The 16,442-nt window shown below is 39.1% G+C and overlaps 1 protein-coding gene across 5 annotated transcripts in view; it reads left to right on the top strand.

The window, feature by feature from the left end:
- Nucleotides 1-16,442, top strand: part of KLF12 (Kruppel like factor 12) — a 511,104-nt gene that overhangs the window by 35,621 nt on the left and 459,041 nt on the right. For 2 of the 5 annotated variants that reach the window (XM_043891648.1, XM_043891646.1), the window contains exon 2: nucleotides 10,193-10,258. The exons of the other annotated variants lie outside the window; for them this stretch is intronic. The gene's annotated coding sequence lies outside the window, so the exon portion shown is untranslated. The remainder of the gene's footprint in view (nucleotides 1-10,192; nucleotides 10,259-16,442) is intronic. 5 annotated transcript variants of the gene reach the window in all.

Genomic DNA, 16,442 nt, shown 5'->3' with positions numbered 1-16,442 from the left:
AAATTGGATCCTCAGTACACATGTGTCCCATAGAGGTGGCTTTATTCCTTTTCCTTTGAGCTGTTTTGAAGTGGAACTAACTCCCTTGCCCAGATTTTACCATCATAATACAGAACAAGAATAGGAAAGACTTTCTTGAATTGTTTCGCTTGGCTGTATTTTGTGGTTAGTGGGAGATAGATTTGAGTTGCAAAGTTTACCTTGTTGTCTTTATAGACAGTGAAGAATACCTAACAATACTTGGGTTGGAGCAGGTGTCTAAAATCATCTGTTTAGCATAACACGATTTTTGTTTTCTAGGCAGTTACATTTTTTGAATTCAATTTAATATATGGTCTTGATAATGATAAGCAGATTTTCTACCAACAGTTTTGTAAGTATGTATTGATTTTGTTTCTCCAGAAAATGTCACTATTTCTTATCAATAAAATGAAGGTTTTGAAAAATTTTGAGCATTTGATAATTAAGAAAACACATCTTGAAATGTAGTGCTGAGTGGAGGAATTGGAATTTCAATTTTAAAGTGCCCTAAATTAGTCTGTTTTGTTATGTTAGAAACCATTAATTTCCCTTTGTAGTGAAGTATAATCGCAGTTTCGCCAATATTTAAAATAATAAATGAACTTTTCAGATAATTATATGAAAGTTTTATGTTAGGTATTTGAACTCAGTTTTAATGTCTAAGATGTCCATTTTCAAAAGAAAATTGGTGCAGACATCTGTTGAAATACCTGTATTGTCAAAACAGTCCTAAATAACCAGTTTGCCTGTTTATGAGTCTACAAGCATTTCCTGTCTACAGGTAAAGCCCAGATGAAGCCTTTAATAGCTAGGAAGCAGCAAATGTGATTATGAAATATAATTGACTGTGAGTGCCTTGAGGACAGGGACAAAGCTTTATAAATAGCCTTGAATTCCCAGTAACTGTGGTACAAGCTACAGAGTAGGGGCTCAATCAAGTGTGTAAAATTCAATTACACCATTTCTTTTTAAAGCTGACAAGAAATTGCTATCTCATAACTACCTTAATTTTATTATTATAAGAGATGAGGCCAAGTAGCAGTGTCTGGGCTTGAGTCTGTCTTTTTTTTTTCCCTCTCCTCTGCACACTTTCTCCTGAAACGTGGCAGCAATGTCATTTGCCCTGCCTTTCTTTCTCTTTACAAAAAACCTTCCTCTTTTCCTTTGGACGTCATTACACACTGTGTATTAGTTTTTTTTTTTTTCCTTTTATTGTCAGTGCTTGAATATTGCATTACTTGAACAAACACTTCATCCTTTCGTGGAAAAAGTCCTTCAGAGGCTCTGTTCCTGTTAACACCTTCAGGTTGGAAGCCAAGTAGTGCTGTCTTCTCCACTTGTACGCTGGTGAGAGCAGCCAAGAATTCTGCCACCCCCCTCCCAATCTCCCGCATTCCATTCCATATGAATTTACTCTTTTACCAAAGATCCTGTTCTTCTTTTTTCAAACTTCTCTTCCCCTTGCTTGCCTGCTCAGTACTATTTTTTTTTTTTTAATTAAACTTTTGCTTTGTGGATGAATCTTCAGTAAGGTCAAATCATTCTCTGTGTTGTCTTTCCAGGTGACTCAGGTAAAGAATCTGCCTGCCAATGCAGGAGATGCAGGTTTGATCCCTGGGTCAGAAAGGTCTCCTGGAGAAGGGACTGGCAACCCTAAGAGTCGTAAAGAGTCAGACACGACTGAGCACGCGTGCATGCACACATTCTCTATGTTGTATGATGCTTCTAATTAAACTGTTTCACATGTAATCATGACGTGACTTTATGTTTTTAGCTTTGCTTCCCATTTCCCCTTTATCGATCAGATTATATTTTAAAAATTTTAAATAAAGAACCTGTGATAAAGTTAAACATCATTAGGGATAAAACTCAATTTTGTTTGGGATACAAAGCCCAGGTAGTTGTAGTTCCAGAAAAGACTTGCTTTTGAAAATTCTGAAATGGCTAAATAAGACACTATTTCCTTTTGATAGTTATCTCCTGACCTTCCTTACTGTCAGAACTTGGTGCTGTACTTGACTCTGGTGATGTACCACAATTCATGGTGAACTGTGCAGTTTATGGTCTTAAAAAAAGGCAAATAATTTCAGAAATTAATTTAAAAAAGTGGCTAAAGAGCTATAGAGGAAAAGTATACAGAGTTCCTGTGGAACCTATATGGAGCATAAAGGGGGACCTGACCTACATTAGTAATGTTTACTCATCAAGTTTAAAATATATGAGAACCTATCTACTCCATATTTTATCTCCCAGTCACCATGGTTTCTCATGGCTATTCTGTTCGGTATGTAGGCATGCTCAGTCACTTCCGTTTGCAATCCTATGGACTGTAGCCTGCTAGGCTCCCTGTCCATGGGATCCTCCAGGCAAGAATACTGGAGTGGGTGGCCGTATTGTCCTCCAGGGAATCTTTCGTACCCAGGGATTGCACTTGAGCCTCGCAGCGTCTCCTGCATTGCAGGCAGATTCTTTACCTACTGAGTCACCTGTTTCATATTGCTAGTCTGTTGCTTCCTAAACTAAATCTAATGAATTTAGAAGTTCATAGATTAATTAGTAAGACTATATATGTTTAAGGACTTATATCCTAAACCAAGAGAATGTTTTCTTGATAGAACATTCTGATTCCTGGAATTGTATGCCAGCTCTACTATAGTATATTTTCACTCTATGATACTGGGAAAACGGTGGTACCATAAAGAGAAATAAGGAGAAGCTGAGAGAGATGTAGGGGAACTGGAGATAAACAGTAAATACCATGTGACTTGACCAAGAGGTTCTGTTCATTCCAAGCATCGGGTACATGGATTCACTGAAACCATATGATATTTACCACACATTTAATCTTTAATGATTTGGAGGTCACGCAAGTCAAGAAATTTTGGTATCTTACTCATCTTTATGAATTTCTCTTTATGTGAATATGCAGAAATGTCAGTCTGAAAAGTTGCAGTTGAGTGAATGTGGGATGACGCAGAGCATGAGTTTAGTCACTCACTGAATATCTCTACCTGTCCACAGAGAAATAGTGATACAATACTCAACACTGTGTAGAAAGAAAGTGTGCAAATCATTGAAATAATGAGCTAAAAATAGATTCAGCTGTGACTTGCAAGCCCCAAAATCATCTTATCTGGGAAATTTCCTTATCTGTGTATGCCTCTTTATTTTTGTATGCAATGTGTGTGTATTATGATAATAACAGGATAAAATCAATATGTAACCCAGTTTTAGAAAGGTAATTTTTCCACTGGGAAAATTGTTCTCACCTTTTTTGTATTAAATTAACTTTTTAGGATCCATTACAGGGTCATATTTTAGCTAATAACTTCACCTACTTCTAATGTATTTCTATCATTGTCTGTAAATCACTATGTAAACTGTGATGCAGTAATAAAGTAGGTCTCATGTTGATGAGTTATTTGTGTAATCATTGTACTTTATTTGATAATATCATAAGAGATTAAGCCTTTTGAAATTAGGCAAGATTGAATTTTGGCTCATCATTATGTATTCATGGTGATTTTGAAGTTGTCTTTTTCCCTTGTGGATCATTTCAGTGCTAGGGAAGCATTTCTTTAATGGTGAATATCTATTTTTCACTCAAAATATCCATAAAGTCAAATACAAATAGCACATTATATCTTACTCAAATACCTCTAATTGAAAGTTGGACTTTATACTTCAGAATTCTCTGTGGGGTGAATTTGGGCCACTTAGGAGATTGTTTTCTTGTTAGTGACCACTAGTAGCCAGTATGTATGTGCTTGTTCTGGTATACACTGTGTTTTAGATTTAGAGTACCTCCAAATGGCATTTTCTATGCTTTGTGGATATTTCTTAGCATCTAGATGAATGTCTTGACACACACAAAGTTTAAAAAATTTTTTAAAATTTTGTTTTACTTTTGGAGTTATGATTGTTTTACAGGGTTGCCTTAGTTTCCACTGTACAGCAAAGTGAATCAGCTATATGTGTACACATCCCCCCTCCCTCTTAAGCCTCTTTCCTATCCTGCCCCTTTAGGTCATTACAGGGCACAGAGCTGAGCTCTCTGTGCTACATAGCACACAGACTTTTAAAATCACACTGTTTTAATTTGATACCATGAAGAAAGCCTTAAATGACCAGCTAAAAGGATACTCCCGTTTAGTAATCTTAAAAATTGAACTTAAAAGTTTTTCAACAGCTAGGATGAAATTCTGCAATGTCCTAGGATTTGTTTTCTGATGGAATTTTTAGAAAAAAGAAGTGGTAAATTATTTACTTAATTTAAAATTTACAGCACTTTGCGTGAGTGGTACATTTATGCTACATAAATTGTCAGCATTTCAGTATGTTTCCGCTATGATATACCGCACTCTCCTATTATCTCTGGTCTCTTAAAACAAGTAAGAGTAAGCTTTAGACATGGGACACCATCATCCCTAAATACCTCAGTGAAAGTTTTCCCAGGGAAGAACACGCTACACAACTGCCGTAGTTAACGCAGCCAGCCCTCTGATCCACAGACCTCATTCTGATTTTACCAGCTGCCCCATTGCTTGTTTTCCCTTCTGGTCAGAAATCCATCCCAGAATATACATCGAAGTCAGTGGACATACCTGTTCCCACTCCTTGAATCAGGACCATTTCCTCAGTCATTCCCTGTCTCTCAAGTGTAGGCTACAGACCTACATCCTGGAGGAAGATCCTGAGCCATTTGGTAATGTTAGTTTTGATCATCATGTGTGTGTCTGCAGGATTTCCCTTCCAAAGGCACCATTTCCCCCTTTGTAACTGGGAGGTTATCTGAGATTACACCAGGATCCTGCCTTCATCAAAGCGCCATCCACCAGGCTTATTCTCCATTGACTGCTGCTCTGCCTGAATCAGCCGACATAGGGATAGTTGCCAAGTGGTGATTTTCATTTCCTGTCATTCCTTCTAGTGGTGATCTACTTTATGGAAGTACTTTCCCTTCTTCCTCATTTGTTTATTTATTTTTTCATGTATCACAGATTCTTCATGTATTTAGGGGGTTCTGATTCATCACTATCCTTACTTATTTTGATGTTCACATTGTCCCAAATTTGGCAAATGAGGATCTCTTTCAAAGTAGCTTGTGTGTCTTTTGACACATTCTCATCAGTCTTGGGTTTCCCTTGTGGCTCAGCTGGTAAAGAATCTGCCTGCAATGCGGGAGACCTGGGTTCGATCCCTGGGTGGGAAGATCCCCTGGGGAACAGAAAGGCTACTCACTCCAGTATTCTGGCCTGGGGAATTCCATGGACTATATAGTCCATGGGATCACAAAGAGTTGGACACGACTGAGTGACTTTTGCTGTTACTTTTCTTTCATCAGTCTTGGAGCACTTTCTTACTTTGTGACACAAGAAGCTATCCCAGGCTTGTTTTTGCAATTTTCCTTGCCCCATCCTTGCAGTAAGCTGTATTTTTCAGGTAGCCCTTGTTCCTGTCAGTGAACAGTGGTATTCAGAAGCTTCAGATCTGGGCCCTCCCAGTAGACCTGAGGAAACACGTCCATGCAAGTATTTTTACCCACATGAACACACCTGGTGGCTCAGCGGTAAAAAATCAGCCTGCAGTGCAGGAGATGTGAGTGCCGTCCCTGGGTCAGGAAGATCCCTTGGAGGAGGGCATGACAACCCACTCAGTATTTTTGCCGGAAAGTCTCTGTGGCCCGAGGAGTCTGGTAGGCTGTGGTCCATGGAGTCACAAGAGTTGGACATGACTGAAGTCACTGAACATGTGCCTACTCATAAACATTTCGTCTGTGCTGCTGCTAAGTCACTTCAGTCGTGTCTCACTCTGTGCGAGCCCATAGACGGCAGCCCACCAGGTTCCTCCATCCCTGGGATTCTCCAGGCAAGAACACTGGAGTGGGCTGCCATTTCCTTCTCCAATGCATGAGAGTGAACAGTGAAAGGGAAGTCGCTCAGTCTTGTCCGACTCTTAGCAACCCCATGGACTGCAGCCTACCAGGCTCCTCCCTCCATGGGATTTTCCAGGCAAGAGTACTGGAGTGGGCTGCCATTGCCTTCTCCGGGGAGTGTGTATATATATTAAAAAAAGCTAAATTCATAATTATACTTTCAATTCTAACCCCACGTGTCTTTCCAGCTTTTGCCCTTTGTATGTTTGTAAATACCTGGTCAAGCAGTGAGAAGCCTGATCCTGGTTCGTGTCAGTATACACCCTTGTTTGCTCAGTCATGTTACTGTTTTCCCTATCCATTCTCTGTCTTACTGTCTGCTGTCTCCTTACCGTCCACCCCCTCACTGCCCTGTGACTTCAGTCACTGATGGATAGCTGCTAACATGCATCAGTACTTTTCCTTTCTGTATCACTCTCACCCCCACCCCCAGCCCCACTTTCCAGGTGCTTGCGGCCAGTGGGTATGCTTATCTGCATCCGCTATCTCCGCCCCACCCCCCCAACCCCGGCTCCACCCTCTTCCCCATCCCGTCAGCTCCCCATGTTCTCAGGTGCTGCTGGCCAAACAATGCAATAATACTTTATGGTAGAATTCCGTGGACAGAGGAGCCTGGCAAGCCACAGTCCATGGGGTTGTAAAGAGTCAGATATGACTGAGTGACTTTCACTTGTACCATCTTAACACCTTTAGTACTGTTGCTAGGATGTGTTATTAAAATTTTTTTCAGTTTAAATCAAAATTTTTTTTTTTTTTAATGAGGGATTACTCTGTGAGGGGTATCACACTGCGTATATTACAGAAATGAAGATAGACACAGTCCTGCAATGTGGGAGATCCAGGTTTGATTCCCTGGGTCGGGAAGATTCCCTGGAGAAGGGAATGGCTACCCATGCCAATATTCTTGCCTGGAGAATTCCATGGATAGAGGAGCCTGGCGGGCTACAATCCATGGGGTCGGCAAGGAATCAGACACAACTGAGACTAATGCTTTCACTTTTCCACTCATTATGGGACCATGACTAGAGGGTGAAATAGCTGAATTTTACAAAGAGGAAAGAATGTTAAGGATGTACACTGAAAGTGTCTCCCTAGTAACCCTGTATTAGTGACTTCTTTCTCCTACAAGATTTCCCAAGTGAATTATTTGGTATTTGTGGTGTGAATATGTTATGTGGCCAGCCTAGAGGAATGATTTGGAGAGTAGCAGTCTCTGAGTACGAGACCAGTGTGTTGGTTTGATAATCTTGGTATAGTGTTGGTCAGGCTATTTTTATTACTCAGTTTTTTTTTTTTGCTTGGTTGGAAGGGACTTGCTGATGTTTCTGAGCAAGGTTGTAAAGGATTCATATGCTTATGGGGCTTGACCCAAGGCAAAGAGATTTCTCTAAAGTCATTTATAGAATAATAGGAATTTGGACTTCCCTGTTGGTTAGTGGTAAAGAATCCACCTGCCAAGCTGGAGATGTGGATTCAGGCCTCATATGGGAAGATCCCCTGGAGAAGGAAATGGCAACCCACTCCAGTATTCTTGCCTGGAGAATCCCATGGACAGAGGAGAATGGCAGGCTACCGTCCATGGGGTCGCAGAGAGTCAGACACAACTCAGTGACTGAACAACAACGATTCGGAATATAAATCCAACAGCAGGAAAAGAAGTCATAAAAATAGCCTTTGCTAACTTCAGAAAGTAAACACATGTTAATGAAACGTCACTCATTTGTGTTATATAAAACAGGGCTTGTGGCATATAGCATATTCTCACTTTAAGGATTTAAAATAACCAGTGTCCCACGTGAGCTTGTTTACTTGTTTGCTAATTAAACATAATTGCTTAATAATAGTTGAGTGCTGCATGAACTAGCTAGAAAAATATTTTCTAAAAATTGTTAAGCCAATGATGAAGACTCCTTGCATAAAAATTCAAAAACAAAGGTTACCAAGGTCTGATTTATATAATGGCTCTTTTCTGTGGTATTGACTAACTATCTGGGAAGTGTGCATTCCTTTCTCCTGGTGCAATCCATGTATGAGGTTTTATACGGCCATTCATTATTCAGTATACAGGTCTCCAGGGCATGAGCCCTGGAGAGTAATGGGAGCTTAAAGGAGCTTTGGAAAGCATCTGTCTCCTGTAGATAAAGGTAAAGTGACTTGCACTCGGTTATGGAGTTTGAGTGCAGTAGAGCCAGGGGCCCAGACGGAAACTAAGCTCTTCTGGCTCTAAGTCAAAGATCTGTGCCCGAGGTCTTAGTGCTTCTGGATTTGGGGGTGATGGTAGTGGTCATAATAACAGCAATAATGAATTGAACAATCATAACAATTTAAAATTTAGTTTATATAGTTATAGAAGTAATGTAAATACATTATAAAAATAAATTAATATGATTATATATTATATAAATAGTAGTTATATAATAATAATTATAATAATTATTATTTGATTAGCAAAACAGTTTGTAACTCCAAGCTTTTGCCAGGAGGTAAGCAATGCCAGTGGTTAGTAATTACCTGGACCATTTTTAACACTTAATTGAAATGGGCAATGTTCTCTTGTCAGTGTAATAGGCAGTGTTCTCTTGTCAGTGTTTAATTTCAAGAATCTGAGCAGTGAGTTCAGCTGTATCTGTGAGTGATAAGCTGACAAGCAGAATTTCCTTTGGTATAATGGCTAAAATGGTTCCAGTCCTGGAATCAGGATTTCTGGGACCTGAGGACAGAGGAAATTTCTGGGACAGAGGAAAATTTACAGGGCCTTAACTATCATTTGGTAGTAGATGCTAAATGGGCCTGTAAAAGTTAGTTTAGCTGGGTGTTTCCATTTCTTAGTTTCTTTCTTGGAGTTTTATGTATTTGAAAAGGGAGAGAATGGAAAATTGAATTCAGACTTACTGTGTGGTGGGCCAGTAGATGCACCTGTAAGTAAAAAGGAATATTTCAAAAAAGTGTTTGGGGAGCATTTCTTAGAGTTGGAGCTTGTATTATGTGGAAGAGCATTTCATAGAGTTGGAGCTTGTATTATGGAGAAATACTAAGTGTTGCTTTAGAGAAAAGTCGCTTTGCAGTTGCAGACATTTAAATCATCAAAGCACATGAATATATGTATAACATTTTAAAGTATGCTGTGTGGTTAAATGTTTGGAAAAATACTTAAGAATGTGTTAAAAATGTTGGGATATAGTGTCTGAGTCTTGTTAAGCAGCAACTCTCAACAGCATATGTAGTGTTTGGATCTTCGGGCCAGGGTTGTGATGCTTTACACGTTACTGTGATTTAATAATGGCTTTTTTGAAATTTAAAACTGTTTAAGCTCTCTGGAGAAGGAAATGGCAACCCACTTCAGTATTCTTGCCTGGGAAATCCCATGGACACAGGAGCCTTGAGGGCTGCAGTCCATGGGTTTGCAAAAGAGTTGGACATGACTTAGCAACTAAACAACAACAACAACAACAAATAAGTTCTACAGTTGTGTTTAAAACTCATCCATGTTGTGATTTCTCTCTCCGTTTTCCTCCTGTATTTGGTTGTCGATGAAAGAGAAAAGTCCCGGTACATGGACCTGGCAAAGACGTATAATACATACTACCCATTTTCTCAGTGTTAAAAAGTTCACTTGCAGATGTTTGTAGAAATGATATACTCCGTTGTGCTTTCTGAAAATGCCATGTCTCCTAAAAATCCTTTGAGAGGAGGGAAAAAAAAGCCTGTCCCCCTAAAACCACACCCTTATTTTATTATAGTATAAAGTCCTTGGCAGACTCCCAGGTTTGCCATGTTTGAATTGTGCTTAGATAGTCTTCAGAGACAAAATTATTTCTGAACATGGTATTTGTATTCGTTTTTAACTGAATTTGTATTACCATAATATGAACAATGTATTTTGTCTGTTTTAAGAGTTAGAAGTAAACTAACTTAAGTAAAGTGAACGCATGCAGAAAAAGAGAGTTGGAATTTGAACTCAGAAATATCTGACCCAAGGTTTCTAATAAATCCAGATTTTAAACATTTTCTGTTTTACCTTTCACAAAGTGAGTTAAGGTAAATGCCCCAAACTGTGTTGGGCGCTCACTGAACTGGATCACAAAGTGCTTTCCAGCTTTTTGGGGCTCTCTGGACAGATTTCTTCTGTTTGTTCTTCCATCTACCCCAGGAGAAGCAGCAGGCTGGGAAAGCGATATTCTAGTTCCCTTATCATTTCACTGATACTAGAAGGTAATTTTTTTTTCTTTCTAACAGGCCGCAGCCACATATATGAACCAAGGATAAAAGGGAAATGACAGAAGGAGAGTTTCCTTGTGCCAGGTATAACCTGCTGAGTTTCCTAGGAAACAGACCTGGTTTACAAATACTGGTTTGAAAAAGCTTTAAGGAAACCCTAGGTCATGGTTTCTGTCTTTCAAACAGTTTTTTTTTCAGAGAGCAAGTTAAATAATTGAATCTTTAATGATCGTGTTTTATGGAGAATAGAATATATCTTGCGTAGTAGGTGATTCTGTGAAACTTGGATTGAGGTTCTTTGCGATTGTAATCTTTGGTGCCTATATGGTTTCTTTGTTGGAGAAATGGGGGACTTCTTTTTTTCCTGTAGCTGAGTACAGTCTGCTCAGCATCTTTTGATTTTCTGAGCTCTGTGACGAGTGCCAGTGTGAAAAGGGGCAGCAGGTACAGAGGAAGGTCAGCATAATATATGATGCAGCTTAAAGTTTAATTATTGATAGAATGAACTCTTGTAGTCTATCTAATGGACAAACCTTTGAAGTAGTTTGAGCTCAGTACCTTTCTGTACCCCCAATTCATATAAAAACTTTTTAAATTTTATAATTAAAAGGAGAAGAAGAAAGCTTCCAGAAACAGCTTCCAAGCCCTTGTCAGCGCGTTAATGTAACTAAAAGGAACTGATCAGGATGTGTGTGTTAAAGCTGAGCCTCTTCAGACCAGAAGCTCTAGCTCGTGATATGATGGAAGGTGGTAGGGATGTGGGAGGGGAAGCCACTACCTTCACTAGAAGGTTTCGTGAAGGTGTAAGAGATACAGGGTGTGTTTGTCTGTGTGTGTGTAACTGTGTCCTTGATAGTGGCACAGTACCATGCTGAAGGCAACCCCACACACCCAGTGCCATTCTAGAATCAGATATGGAAATGGCACACGTGACTCCTCTCGGTAACTGATGTTCAAGATGGTAACCCCAAGTCTTTGTAAGGAATTAGTAATACATAATGCAGCTTTTGTAAACATGTCTTAAACAGGGGCACTGAAAATGTTCACTGTAACAGAAATTCAGTTATCTCTGAGGACTTCTTCCTTAAGGATTCTAGATAATTGAGATTTCGCTGAAAGCAGTTTTATTGTCATAACCTCCTGACATTTCTAATCTGAAATCCCATGTGGGGTTTTCAATCACATTTCAAGAAAGATATGAATCTGAAAAAAGGGAAATGAACTGATTTTTGTTCTACCTGGGGATTTGAAAAATGTGCACTTTTCAGGCTGGAGGGTATATGATCAGAGCCTGTGAAATGCCGACTTTATTGATCACATTTCAGAAATCTCAAATAGAATTGAAGTTTCCTGTGAAATCTGAAAGGTATTTCAGCATAAAGCAAATGAAAGAAAACAGTACTCCATACAATGAGTAGAATAATTGTAGAATAGTTTACTGATGTGAGGTGTTTAATTTTCTACAGCCAAATCCGTAGAACAGTAGATCCTAAAGGCTTCTGGTTATGGAAATAAACATTTTTACTGAGTCCCCCCTCTATGTGCCAGCCCTGTGCTTGCTTGTGGGGACTCCTGGCCCAGTCCTTTCCCTTCGGAAGTGCACATCTGGGGAAGGAGATGACCATGTGATCTCAGGAGAAAGTGTATTTGCTAGGGAAGTCTGTGGTGCTCGGATCATTTCTTCCCGCGGCATGGACACTTGCTTTTTAAAGCCAGAAGCTGTAGTTTTCTAAATACGTCTGTTTTATAGTTATTAATAATAAAACCACTGTCCTTTGCTTTCCCATCTGTTGGTCAGGGGATTAAAGTATACTTTGAATAAATGGGATTTAAAAAATTTTCTGCTGTGTATATATTTGTGTATGACAACTAATAGTATAGCATGTCTGTATGAACGATGTGTTTAAAATATATAAAATTATATACACCAGAATCCATAAAACATACTGATTGAAGTTTTTGAATACATGTTTATGTAACTTAAATATAGGCTATCCCCAGGCTTTTTAAAAAATTGTTTTTTCACTAATACACCTGAGTATACTTTGACAAATTTGGAAAAACTAGTGCTTCTCTAAGGAAGAAATGACTTTCATGTTCTTACTTGGTAGGTTATGTTGAAGCAGAGTGGTTTAAATAGTAAATTGCTGTTAAACCAAAGTAATGCTCCTTTATGCTAGTTTGTAATTTGGATTTTACCTATCTAGAGGAATAGGCCTCAGGTATAATGTACTGAATTATAGTCCCTTTCATTGTATATATTTTTACAGTCATTTCTTAACTTTCTCTGGAGAAGGAAATGATGACCCACTCCAGTTTTCTTGCCTGGGAAATCCCACAGACCGAGGAGACCAGCATGCTGCAGTCCACAGAGGTGCAAAGAGTCGGATACAATTGATTGACTAATAGCAGCAACTTGACTTTCTCTCTTTCTGTGTGTGTGTGTGTGTGTACTTATATATACACATGTGTGTTACAAAAGTAAATGTGTTAGTCGCTCAGTCATGTCTGACCCTTTGTGACCCCATGGACTGTAGTCCACCAGGCTCCTCTCTCCATGGAATTGTCCAGGCAAGAATACCAGAGTGGGTAGCCATTCCCTTCTCCATGGGATCTTCCCAACCAAGGGATTGAACCCAGGTCTCCTGCGTTGCAGGCAGATTCTTTGCCATCTGAGCCACCAGGGAAGCCCCAATATGTATGTGTGTGTATGTGTGTATTTATATGTGTAAATATATGTATAGCATTGTTGTTCAGTTGCTAAGTCATGTGTGACTCTGTGACTCCATGGACTGCAGCTCACCAGGCTCCTCTGTCCATGTTTTTGAAAACTTTGGAATTACAACTTTAGAGCTGCAATTCTTTGAAAAGAATTCTTTGAAAATTGATTTAGTCTAATTCTTTAAAGTTATTTGCAAACAAATGATAATGACTCTATTATGGAGATTTATAGTTTACAAAGTTCTTTTTCATTAAATGGAACTCCAGCTTCACCCACATCTGTTGCCTCTGTATTTTAATTTCTTTATTCTTTCTGTCATGTTATTTTGGACATTAATATCAGCAAAGGTGACTGAAAAGGAAACAGTGGAATCTCCATGAAAAGTTGGAGAGGTTTTCAATTTGTGTGTTCATGTCAAACGTCAGTTCAGTTCAGTCGCTCAGTCATGTCCAACTCTTTGCGACCCCATGGACTGCAGCACGCCAGGCCTCCCTGTCCATCACCAACTCCCGGAGCTTACTCAAACTCATGTCCGTTGCGTCAGTGATGCCATCCAACCATCTCATCCTCTGTTGTCCCCTTCTCCTCCTGCCCTCAATCTTTCCCAGCATCAGAGTCTTTTCCAGTGAGTCAGTTCTTCTCATCAGGTGACCAAAGTATTGGAGTTTCAGCTTCAGCATCAGTCCTTCCAATGAATATTCAGGACTGATTTCCTTTAGGATAGACTGGTTGGATTTCCTTGCAGTTCAAGGGACTCTCAAGAGTCTTCTCTAACACTGCAGTTCAAAAGCATCAATTCTTCAGTGTTCAGCTTTCTTTATAGTCCAACTCTCACATCCATACATGGCTACTGGAAAAACCATAGCCTTGTCTAGATGGAACTTTGTTGGCAAAATAACGTCTCTGCTTTTTAATATGCTCTCTAGGTTGGTCATAACTTTCCTGCCCAGGAGTAAGCATCTTTTAATTTCATGGCTGCAGTCATGTCAAACATATTGATTAATAAATGGGAAGTAATTGTAAGAGTTAAGGGACACTGACTATTATTTCTTCATATAGGTGGTAGAAAGAAGAAAGACCTGTTTCTGATAAGGGGAGAGCAGAAGCTTGGGAAAAGGGAAACAAATAACTGAATGGTTTCTTAAAAAGTGGGAGACAAGTGATCAAAAGTAACATTTTTGTCTCCCGTTTTGGGTGTATTGCTCCCATTCTGTGCCCAGAAGATGATTTAGCCGCCTGATGATGTCCATTGTGACTTTTTTGTACCTCAATGAAGCAAAGGAAGCCGACACTCCCATTACTTCTCTGAGTTTAATCTTTAGCAGGCCCTTAACTGGGGTGGTGGTAGGTCATGAGGCAGTACTTGGCAGTCGGTGAGGGAACTTTTCAAGGAAGGCAGCAGCATGGTAGAAATGTTAATGTGGAAAGCTTCATCTGAGCAGCATGCAGATTGAGTTTAATGGGGAGAAATTAAGAGTCGAGGAGACTAGATAAAATGTCAAAATTCTGGTCTAAAGTAAAATCAGGGTGTTTTAGAATGCAAGAAATAGATAGAATTAAGAACATTTCATGAAGGTTGTTTTGACTTCTGAGAGTGCAAACATCAAGGGAGAGAGGAAACAGGATTCTGCAGTTTCAGGGTCGGGTGGTTGAGAGATGCCATTCATAGGGGGACTCTGGCAGAGCTGCTAACGGGGTTCGATTCTGTGTTTAGTAATGGTCTAGATTATGTAGGAACTGATACTAGGGCATTTCTGAAACTGGGACTTAGGTAACATCTTTGAGGTGGAAAAAGTTTTGAGCGTAGAGTTCTGAGTGAACTTGGAGACGTGATTCAATACACCGGGGGAAACTTACTTTGCCTTTCTTCAAAAATAGCTGTTTCCACACTTGCCTTCAAGATTATATTTCTGCCTCACTTATCCACTAGCGTTTCCTAACTCTCTGATTTAGTCAATTAACATGTGTGTGATTAGGAGTAAAGAAAATGAACTCAGACTAGCTTTGGTAAGAAAGGGGGCTTTGATCTGATCCTAGAAAGTCCACAGGGAGGTAGGTCTTCAGGATTAGTTTGGTTTAATGTCTCAACAGTATCAAGGATGTATCTATCTTTCTGTGTTGGCTTTAACGTCAGTCTGGCTCCTCCTCAGCTCTGTGGAAGTGAGGTGGAAGGCGTCTGGTTTTTACTTGTAGAATGAGAAAAAGTTGGCTCCTGGCAGCCTCCCAGGTGAGGACGCTTCTTTCTAAGATGCCCATTGTGACTAGTATGCTGTAAGATACCGTGACCATGGGATTTTTTTTTTTTCTTTGTTCATTCAGATATTCTTTAATTTCTTTCAGCAGTATTTTATGGTTTTCATACTGTAGGTTTTGTACCTCTTTTGTTAACTTTATTCTCAAGTATTTTATTATTTTTGATGCAGTCATAAATAGAATTGTTTTCTTTTTAAATTGAGGTGTACTTGATATTATATTAATTTCAGATTTACACCATGATTTGATACTTGTATGTATTGTGAAATGATCACCACAATAAGTCTATAAACATTCATCACCATACATAGTTATAAAAATTAATTTTTCTTGCAATGAGAACTCTGAAGAATTACTCTCCTAGGAACTTTCAAATATGCAATACCATATTATTAACTACCAGTAGACGTGTTTTTTAAAATTCATTTTTGGATTGTTTATGCAGGTATATAGAAAATCTATATGGTAGATTTTTGTATAATGATTTTGTGTCCTGCAACCTTGTATTCTAATTTTAACATGAATTCTTTAGGAATTTTTATATTCAGGATCATGTCATCTGTGAATAGCGTTGGTTTTACTGCTTCCTTTCCAATCTGAATGGCTTTTATTTCTTTTTCTTGCCTAATTACTCTGGCTAGAACTTCTAGTACAGTACTGAAGAGGAGAGGCAAGAGCAGGATCTCTAGTCTTCCTGGTTCAGGGGAAAGCTTCTTGCCTTTCACCATTAAGTATGATGTAATTTGTGTGTGTGTGTCTGTGTTTTGTGCCTGCCCGTTACCATGTTGAAGTTATTTCTAATTAGTTGAGTTTTTATCATGAAAGGGGATTGAATTTTGTCAGATGCTTTTACTGTATTTATTGATATGATCATGTATTTTGTGTGTTTCTTTTTTTTTTTTAGTATCTTGATAAAATTGATTTTCATGTATCAAACCAACCGTGCATACCTGGCATTAATCCCACTTGTCATGATATGTAATTCTTTGTATATGTTGCCAGATTTTGTTTGGTTATGTTTTGTTGATGATTTTGTATTAATATTCGCAAAACATTACAAACCTATAGCTTTCTTGTGATGTCTTTGTTGGAAATAATGAGTGAACAAGTGCTTAATCCTGTCTGACTTTTTGTGACCCCATGAGCTGTAGCCTTCCAGGCTCCTTTCTCCATGGAGGTTTCCAGGCAGAAATGCTGGAGCAGGTTGCCATTTCCTACTCCTGGGGATCTTTCAGACCCAGGGATTGAACCCACGTCTTTTGTGTCTCCTGTATTGTCAGGCAAGCGAATTGT

Source organism: Cervus elaphus, chromosome 30 (genome assembly GCF_910594005.1).
Source record: "Cervus elaphus chromosome 30, mCerEla1.1, whole genome shotgun sequence".
Classification (NCBI taxonomy): domain Eukaryota; kingdom Metazoa; phylum Chordata; class Mammalia; order Artiodactyla; family Cervidae; genus Cervus; species Cervus elaphus.
The sequence above is the reverse complement of the archived record's forward strand: the minus strand, read 5'-3'. Positions and strand labels throughout refer to the sequence as shown.